Raw genomic sequence first — 10,224 nt, 5'->3', positions numbered from 1 at the left:
TACCTCAGTGAGACTTTTCTGTGTGTGTGTCGTGAGGAAAAAGTATGATGAAACCGCAAAACAATACCCGCACATAAACACGAAAGTGGCGACACATTTCTTGAAGGTAAGCAATTTTCATGCACGTTAAGAGCTTAGCATCGGCGCTATTCATATCAGTTTACCATTATGATGCAAATGATAACAGTGGTGCCTGGCTTCCTCTTCTCCCTTTTCTTATGCACTTTTACTATGAGCAACATGGCACACCATAGTATAGATGCACACCTACATTACAGTGAACACACAGACGTGCGCACACACACACACACGATAAAATTCACCCAGCTCCATTGCTTATCCCCTTTGTTTGAGCTGATTGGATCTGTGGCGATCACATGTTTACCCAGAGCTCTATCTCTTTGAGAAACCTCCGTCACGGGTAGCGGAGAGTAACGTTTGCCTCTTTTTGTGTTTTCCTTTTATTTTGGAGACGGGCACGCACACACGGTCTTTATGTATATATGCTAATAGGCTGGCTAACACCGTTTCACACTGTTTGTTTCTGAAAATGATGCAACTTGCCAGACATCCATTTTTTGCTGATGTTCACATTTTCTTTTTTTTTCTTGCCTTTCTCAGGGCGGGCATTTTGGAGAGAGAAAATCAGAGAGAGAGAGAGAGAGAGACAGAGAGAGAGGAAAAGGAAGAAGAAGAAGAGAGTGGTGGAGGGTGAGAGGAGGAGGAGGAGGAGAAGAGGCGAAAGAGGCTCGTGTTCAAAATCCACAAAGGTTTTGTAATAAATGCATCGACGACAATAAAAACAAAAACATTAAAGGGAGAAAAGACGTGTTTCTGTGTTAAACAATTAGTGCTGCAGCATTAGAGCCGATCAGGAAGAGACAAAAGCTCGGCAGCAGCAGGGGTTTACCCCAGACACAAAGACACAAAGACAGATGCTCTGCAGCCCAGCCAAGCTACAGTACCATACTAGCTTTCTCTGGAGCTGCACAGAACCACGTCCACAATCCAACTGTCTGTGGGTCTGTCAGCGAGACAAAGAGTGCCGCAATTTAAATAGAATTTCTACGTAACCTGCCCCTAAAGGTGTGATGTTATCTGTAATTTCAATTTACAGTGTATGTGCTTTTTTTCCCTTTTTGCAGGCAATGAATCATATCTGTTTCCATCACTGGATGTGCAAGCCGCTACATATGTGGTAAATGATTGACAGGTGCTTTCCCTCCCCTACAGCCTCCTACAGCCTCACAAACAGTACCTGACTGGGCTGATCTTTTTGCCTGATTTCAAAATGAAACCAACATGGCTGCCCGTTTGCAAACTTTCTTCTAAGTTCTAATAACAGCCCAGCGTGACATGTTTCTGGAAACGTGAGGCAAGACATAAGGCCTGCAGGTGCTGCATCAATCTTCATTTTAGCTCAACAACGGCCGCTTTCGAAGTTTTTAACGTTTCCACGTTTCTAGAGGTTTCACACCAAGGAGGTTGTGCAAATGAGGAGTGAGTGACATGTTCCCCCATTCCACGAAACACAACGGCACGCTACCAGAATGCACTGTAAGGCTGGATACATGGACAATGAAAGGTAAGGTAAGTCCAGACAAATAAATTAACGATAATCCTCAAAGCCAGCTCAAATTTAAGACTACTACTATTAGCGTTACACCAGTATACAGGCTACACCAGCGTTTCAGTTTCTTTGTATATGCCAGCATTATTGTACCAAACAGCAAAACACCAAACAGACTATTAAAATATAGAGAAACAAGAAGCACTCCAAGAACACAAACCTCTGCCAAGGCAGCCCACTCTGTTATTTTTTTAATTGTATTTTATTTATGTGGATATAATAAATTTGTAGCATTTATTTAAATATTTAGTTATAAATATCAAGTGAAAAAAGGTTTTTGATGACAATTTCATTTTGTTTTCCAAAATAATAACAAAACCTGTTCAGGGACATTGTCCATGTTTTCAAATTGTAAAATAATGTGATATTTAGAACCCCCATACATCATCACCAATCGTTACACTGTACTTTCTATATGTTGATAACACACATCACAGTAAGAATCATATTTTCTAAAGTTCTAAAGCATTTTGTCTATTTTCAACCAATAAATCATTACGCTGACATTGAAGACATTTCAGATTTTAATGGATTGTTAACACTGTTAAGCCCACTCTACACTCGACAAAATTTTATCAGAATTCATTCAAAACTTTTTCAGCTATGTCTGTGCTGCTTTCTTCTACGCTACACTGTTAACTTTGATCCTTTTAAGATCTTTATTTATAGAGCACTTTTCTAAACCCACAATCCAAAAATGTTTCATGCAGGACAAGAATGTAATAAACCTGTTAAAATAAAAACAACACATTATTTGTAGCAGTAATTTATATGCTCTGTTTCTTTGCGTGTCACTTTAAAGGATTTTTTCCTTCCTTTATTAAAGATAGTCCAGTGTATGGTTTGCTAAAGGACATGAGAAGGGGAACAATGAAGGACTTTTCCTTTCCTTTTAATCAATAATTGAACCAGCTGCCACTCTGACGCTTGATTTGATTTCACTCAGCCTAAACCTAACCAAACGCTGACTGAAAACAAAAGAAATCAGCAAATGGAAAAACAACTGCGTGAACAGGAAATTGCTAGCAAAGAAAGTGTAAAAGGAAAACACTGATGCTACGTCAATACTATAACATTTCATCAACTACCTTCAGAGACAGTGGCAGGTGTTGCCGTTGTGCACGTACATGAACAACGTACATCAACGTGAGTCAGTAGAAACCTGTTTACTGGTTTTTCCTTGGATAGTAGCATCTGCCTGCATGAGTAGATATTTACCATACACACTGTGTAATATGATAAGATCTTGACACATCTGAGATTTCTGCATGGATAGATACAGCTAAACGTAAATAAAAACAATGTTTGTTTTATCATTTAGGGGAGGTAACCTGCTTCTCACTGGAGAATTCACCATTGTTCTAATTACTCCAGTGCAGTGTGTACAATAGCTCCAAATTACGCAGAAATCAAAGGATGTCGGTCATAAATCTCCTGCAGCCTGTGTGGTCACTCTCTCCTTTCAGCTCCCGTTTTATCATGCGTGTGTGTAAGAGTGTCTGCGTGTTTGTGCGCGTGTGTGAGACAGAAGGAGAGTGAGAGAGAGAGGAACCCCCTCCAGTGGCGTCTACTCTGTACATTCGACTCAATGGCTCCAGTGTTCGTGTGTGTGTGTCTGCATTTGGGTGTATGACTATGGCACTTAACCCTGTGACCGGTTGTGGAATGAGCTTCACAGAAATCACCGCTGAGCCGGCCACCCCCTCCCGCATCACCATGGTGTGTGTTACCACCCCAAGAGAGGCCAACAAGCTAGCGCACACACCCCCTTGCACACATGCAGACACAAGCTTCCTCTGTCTCCTCCAAGTCAGAGGTGGTGATGGTGTAAAGCCTCGTGTTTAGACTCTGCGTCTTTGTTCCTCCCTGATGGTGCCTCCTCTACCTGCATATGAGGGAGGAAGTCTCCGCTGTTTCCACTTTAAAGCCAGGAAGTGTTTGATTCCCTCAGTTTCCTCGACTACTAAAAGCTCATTTCATCTTTTTTTCTGCAAACCACGGAGTGACACAACACTATTATCCCCTCAGTCTACACCCTCTTATGCTCTTTGATTCCGCTGGCCGCCGTTTGAGTTTAGCCTCACGGTCACACACTTGCTGCACGTATACAACAGAAACACCTGCTGCAGCGTCGTCATGTGTAACAAATGAAGTCAAATAGGGGCGGCATGTGCATAAATGGTTGCGCAGGTGTAGGGCAATATTTTAAAGGATGCATGCAAGCCCACTGCTGTTTTCTTCAAACATTTTCTCAAATGGTAATGACTTGCTTTTCATTCAAATACTTAGTGTATCCTAAAAATGCATTATCATCAGGTTACCAAGAAGGCCATTTGCCTTTAGGTCTGATGTTTTGCAGAAAAAAAAAGGCATTATATGATCAGTAAAATGCTACATAATTGTGTAAAGTTGTTGGGTATTTGTTGACAATGCAAATTAACAGCTCACTACTCAGAACACCGAGTTCCCTTCTGGTATCAGCCAGCAGGAACCCAGACTGACCAAAGATACACACATGGGTGACAAATTAAGGCGTCTTATGCGTCCGTCACACATGCCTGGAGTCCAGTTGATGGTCCTCCGAAGAAATGCTTAGTTGCTTACAAGTTGCTGCAGTCCAACATAATTACATAGAAGATACTGATATGTCTGCAAACACTTGTTAATCGCTGGTTCCTGGTAGTGAAACTTGAGAGTTCAATGAATGCTGGAAATGGAGACCTCAAAGTAAAAGTGTTGCCTTTTCAAACATGTTGGTTGCAGCGGTAGAGCGCAACATTTACTCTGAATGGTCGTGCTTTTCATAGTTTCACTATTGCTTAGTGAGTAGGTGGTGAGATTTCACAGACAAACTGGTATTTCCCTGCAAACTATGGGTGGCTGCAGAAACCTGTTGATTACCAAAGTAATCTCAGAAGAAGCTTTTTAGTGGAATATTAACATCTTTGCAATACAGCAACCCTAAGTCACCTGGTTGTGGAATACATATTTTACTCTAGCAACTAAAGGTTATGATGAAATCACTGACCGGTCTCTAAGCCTGTGTGACCAGGGCCTTACTAAGGTGTTGGGCCACCGTATGTTGACAGCACAGCTTCAACGCATTGCTTCTACCAAACTGTGACACATTCTTCAAAGAGATATGGCTTCATTTGCTGTAATGATGGTAGTGGAAGGCCCTCTGTGAAGGGGCATACACACAGGAAGAGACTGGCAGCGATGTGTGTTGGCAAAGCAAAATGGCTGGCTTCCAGATTAAACAAATGTTATCTTTGAGGCGAATCAATGAAGCAACTATAAATGGAATCAAAGAATACAACACATGATATACAAGAAGGTCACATACACAACCAGAGACTGGAATGTCAAAATATTTTCAGCACAGAGTGTCAAATATTGCTGTTCTGTCAAATACCACTGATGTTGCAGAGACACGCACAAGGTTTCCTGTGATGTTGATACCTTGATGCACTGGTTGCACCAGTATTAGATGCTAACAGATAGCAGGCCTCTTTCACAAAGAGACCAAGTCCAGACTTGGAGGGTGAAGGGCTGGCAGTAAAGCAAGTGACACAAGGTTTGGACCTTTGTGTTCAGCATTTTAGTTTCATCTGCACTGCCTTTTCTTTCCACTTTCTCTTACTGGCTAAAAATTAGACCTCAAAACTACTTTGGATTTAGACACCAAAAACAACTTGGATAGGCTTTGGAAAAGAAAATATATCCTTTCTCCAACAGGTGTTCATTTTAATTGAGTTGTAGTGACTGTGAACACCGTATAACATGAGTCAGAGTATTTTGATAATCATTCAGTGACCCTTCTGCCCATTGAACGGGGGCATACTCGCTCTACAAGATGAAGTGGTTCAGATTTCTCTTTTAATTTGTCACCTGTGTAGATTCCTGCCTCTGTAAAGGTGAGGTAAGTGGGTATCAGGCTTCCTGACACTTTAAAACAGCACTCCACTGATGCAATATTAACAGGGAGCAGCTGAGGGAGACCCGGTGTTAACCCCACCATCTAACCTACAGCTTCATGAGGTCAGCGGCTCAGCACCGTGCTAGGCAGACTCCACACTTCTTCTCTGAAGATGGGTGCTTATGTGCCTGAGTGGGTCAAAGAGCTGCCAAACGCATTAAGCTGAGTTTAAGTGAGAGTTCTACTTATGTATGTGTGTAAATTGATAGATGTGTTTGTGAAAAAGGACAAAAAAGAAAAGAAAAGAAAAAAGAGTCAGCCATCTGAGACCAGTCAGTGAGAGGAGGGGTCATGTAGGGTCAGTGCTAAAGCAACAGTGGCAGTCTGCCACATATTCGGTCCATGTTTTGACTGTATATAAGAATTATTTAACTTTTGGATAACGGTTAATGCTGATGTTTAATAATGGGCCTGTAACAATCAGCTATTCTTGATCTTTTTCAGGAGTACTGTGTGGTTTTCATTTGACTTGACTGCAAACATCTGTTACGCAGGAAGTTTCCAAGATGTGTTTTCAAGATCTCTCAGTGGAGAAGTCCTGGGCCTTTAATTAGCAACATAACACTGATGCTGTAACCCCCTCAGCCTCACAAATAATAGAGTCAAGTTATTTTTAATGAGGGAAAGGGCTTTTAGGAATTCTTACACCTCAGTAGTCAGATCACAAACTTGTTTGACTCCTCAGTAATGAAATCAAATAATATTACCTGATTTAAATTTGGCTGATATCCCTTCAACATCACCCCCTCGTGCACCTCTGCAGTTCTTCCATATAGTTAGAGCACTTGGTTGAAGCCTCATTCACCATGAAGTTGATATACCGTGTTTGCAGACAGCAAATAACTTCAATATCACAAAACGGCAGGTTTCAGTGGAAGCGACCAATGTGTCCAAACCTAACGGCGGTGCATTTGGTCAGGAGAATGACAAGAAGCATGCTCACTAGTTTTTTTGGCATTCACAGAATCCTGAACCATAAATTCATGCCCCAGGGTCAGCCTATCAATGCCAAGTTCTACTGTAACATCCTAAAAGCAACTTGTCCTCTCCTAAGAGCCACAATTTTGCCCACTGAAGGATGCAGCACACATTGCAAATGCATCAGGGCGAGTGGTTGAAATGGGTCTTCCAGGAAAGATCTAAAAATAGCATCACCACTTGAGCTGCCTAAGAGCGCGAAGATAAAGATAGGGTAGATTAACCAAACTAAAATCAGGTGTTTTTTCTTTCTTTTCCTTTTTATGGTGGGAACTTTATGACAGCACTTAGATTAAATTCTGGAAGTAGCAGCAAACAATCACAACATCTGAATAATAGTTTCTTTATCTTAGAGATGCAATGCACAGGAAACAGCTATTATCCCTCCACTACTAATTACAAGGTGAAGCACACCATCCCTAATACTGCCCTTACTATATCATATTCTACTACATTAAGGGGCTGGGTATATGCTCTACACTTAGGACCTAACTTGCAGCACTCACCATAAACACTGTAACTGTGTGTGTGTCTCTTCAACCTAAGTTTTTAACCATAAATTAGGCTCACTTGGATCTTTTAAGTAGATTTTAACACACTTCATAATGATTTGAGATCATCTCCTCAGATTTTTCGGGCTACTCCTCCTCCTGGTCTGTGAACCGTGGATCGTTTGCATCTTTTTTCCCATGTATGGCCATTATATTACTTTGTTACTGGATTCTGCATGAGTGGATTTGTTTTAGTCTTGTGTGTGATATTTCTGATTGACCAGGGCAGCTGCAGAGTGCAACCATCAAGCCAAATTCCGCTGTATCTCTTGTTTATTACTGTTTTCCTAGAAGCTTGGAGACATTTTGCCATTCGTGCGGATGAATTTCCTCTTCCAGTTTGTCCAGAAATATTATTAAGATCCTCTGAACTTGCTGTGCGCAGATGACACTATTATTGCGCTGATATTACTCAGCCTAATGAAATCTGCTCTGCCTCGCACCGATGGAACACTGTTAACTTTGATCTCACAATTAAGTCTCCATGAACAGCTAATAAAGCATAATCTGCTCTGTATCTGCTTGTCTGCGCCAGAAGCACAGAAAACCTTTTAGCATATCTTCACTGCAGTTTCTGACTGACACTTTGTTGCTCTCGGCTGAAACACTGACTTATTTTATCACGCCCGAGATAATACAATCAAGTATTAAGGAGTTAAAAATCACACTGGATCTGCATCGGTTGAGTGGCAGATGAGTGGCAGATGCCTGCGGGGGCTTCTAGTCATTCCGGTCTCCTTTTCCCATCCCTCTGCCTCGACTTAGAAGTAGATGTGTTGACATCCCTGAAAACAGAAAAGGCAGTGGTTGTTCCCTTATTGTTGCTGGGGCTTTTTGGATATATCTGTTCCCAATCTTTTATTCATTAAATGCATGACGTCACTTCTTCTTTTGATAGCTCTCATAACCTTTTCATACATTTGCCTGTAATATCCCTGCACTCTGATCAGACTTAATAACAGGCCAAACAGTTTGAGATTTCTGCTCTATGATAAGGGCAATCAAAGGAAAATTGCAGCCTTTTATTTTTGGGATCTGCTCCTTTTTCTTCCTCGGAAAAGACAGACGGTAGCAGTTTGGCGATGGATGTCGGACAATCGATAAGGAATGTTTTCCACATGACTTAAGGACTGATTGGAGCAGTATTTTCCTCTCATCTTATGCTCACATTTGTTGTGTGGGCATAAGCCAGATCTGTTAAACATATACATTTGTGAGCTGATGTATGAGTTTGATACACACGACTGTTTGGTTCACACACAGTTTACGCTCGAGTTCTTAAATGTGCTTCCTTTTTTCTTTTCAGATCATCAAACAGTTTTGAAAAGGCATCCCTTGTTAGAGAGAAAGAGACAGACAGACAATCTACCAGGTTTTACCACACGAACGCCACAGAGTCTCGCTGATGAGGTTAAAAGGTAACACTTCAATCGAGCTCTTAATGTACACTTCAGCCACAGAAACAACACCACTTTCTCTGCCGTGGCACCTCACACTTTTCATCTCCCACCTGTTGTTTTCATTGGAGGAAACCCTTTAAGATCAGAGCGACCCAACAAAAACATCATCTGTTTTCATGGATAACAGTTAGCGCTGGTTTTGAAAGAAGCAGATAAGATTATAGTGTCTAATGAGCAATGGCCTGAGTACATCTACCGGGATATACGTGTTAGAAGAAGCAGTTCGTCTTCGTGATTTTGTGTTGGATCTCTTCCACGAGATCCTATTATATCCTATTATTAATTTTCTATAATCACAGTGGCTCCTGACCGCTATGTATAATGTCTTAATGTGTTTTACTTGGCTTCGTGTTTTCAAGTATCATTGTTTTAACACTATCTTTGATTATGAATAATCTTCTGATGGGTTTGTGATGGAAAATGCGCCATAAGAAACATTGGGAAATTGTACTTTGAAAGCCATTTAATACCTAGTTATGTATTTTAAATAAAAAACAGTATTAAAAATAAGTACTGTTCCTGTGTATTGTTTTGGTCTAATTTCCTTTTGAATTACATCCACATTGGATGATTAAGATGAAGTGCTGTTTTTTTTTTTCAGTAATCTTATTATTTTTCTAACAGTAGCAGCACTGACTTAAACAATATAACGAAACTGTCAGTGATGGATTGAATACACTGTTTTGCAGAATCATGAAGGAGTGTTCTCTTATTTCCCAGTCTTTCAGTTAAAAAAGAGATTTAAAGCACAAAACTCTTATTCGTGGTCTCTATCGCCATACCTTGGTAATTTGCTAAGCCTAAAGATGAATCTGGGACCCCATCAGCCATTATCTGAGTCTAAAGTCATTCACTACAGTGAACTACATGGTAAAATTGCCTCTTTGTACCCCTTTTTAGTGGAACCAGAGTATCCCATAGTACTTCAGTAGAGTAGGCAGTTACTAGGCGGGAATTGTGTATCATCATGCATTGCCAAAGAAAAAAAAATAGTTAAGATGAGAAGTATTTATTTATCCTAAAGTTTGCACTTTTTTTTCTACAGCATTTAAAATTAAGTTAAATTAATTAGGATGAATAAGGAAAAGGATGAAAAAAGAAATGCACACATTTTAATCTTCCTAGTTGATATTTAAAAAAAACATGTTTGTGGGTTTTAGAGTCTAGTTTAGAGTCTTTTGTGTCTACAGAGTGAGTGTCCTTCCTTAACAGGTACCTGAGTGATTTCCGACACAGCCTCTGAGGCCATGGCCAGTATTACATATAATACATCAGGAACAAGACTTCCTGTTCTGTACACTGCCTTAAAAATTCTAATAACAAGCAAACTTCTTGCTAGACAACAGAAGATAGTTTCAAGCCTACATTTTTTTACCAGTGCATCAGTGCCAAATCTTTTGCACTCAGCCCTCACTGGTCAATCTGACTCAGATTCAAAACAGGAACGAGGCTTCCACAGGTACCACAGATTCTATCCATTTATTCACATCATGGCTGCTCTGTTTCTGGTTTCTGTATTTACATATTTAAGACATATAATAAGTGTGTGTGTATTCTTGCTAAGTTTCAAAAGGTCAAAGAGAGCTGATCCCCTTCAAAGTTTCAACTCCTTAAAAGACACGTTTT

Source organism: Astatotilapia calliptera, chromosome 17 (assembly GCF_964374335.1).
Source record: "Astatotilapia calliptera chromosome 17, fAstCal68.1, whole genome shotgun sequence".
NCBI lineage: Eukaryota > Metazoa > Chordata > Actinopteri > Cichliformes > Cichlidae > Astatotilapia > Astatotilapia calliptera.
This window is presented reverse-complemented; position numbering follows the sequence as displayed.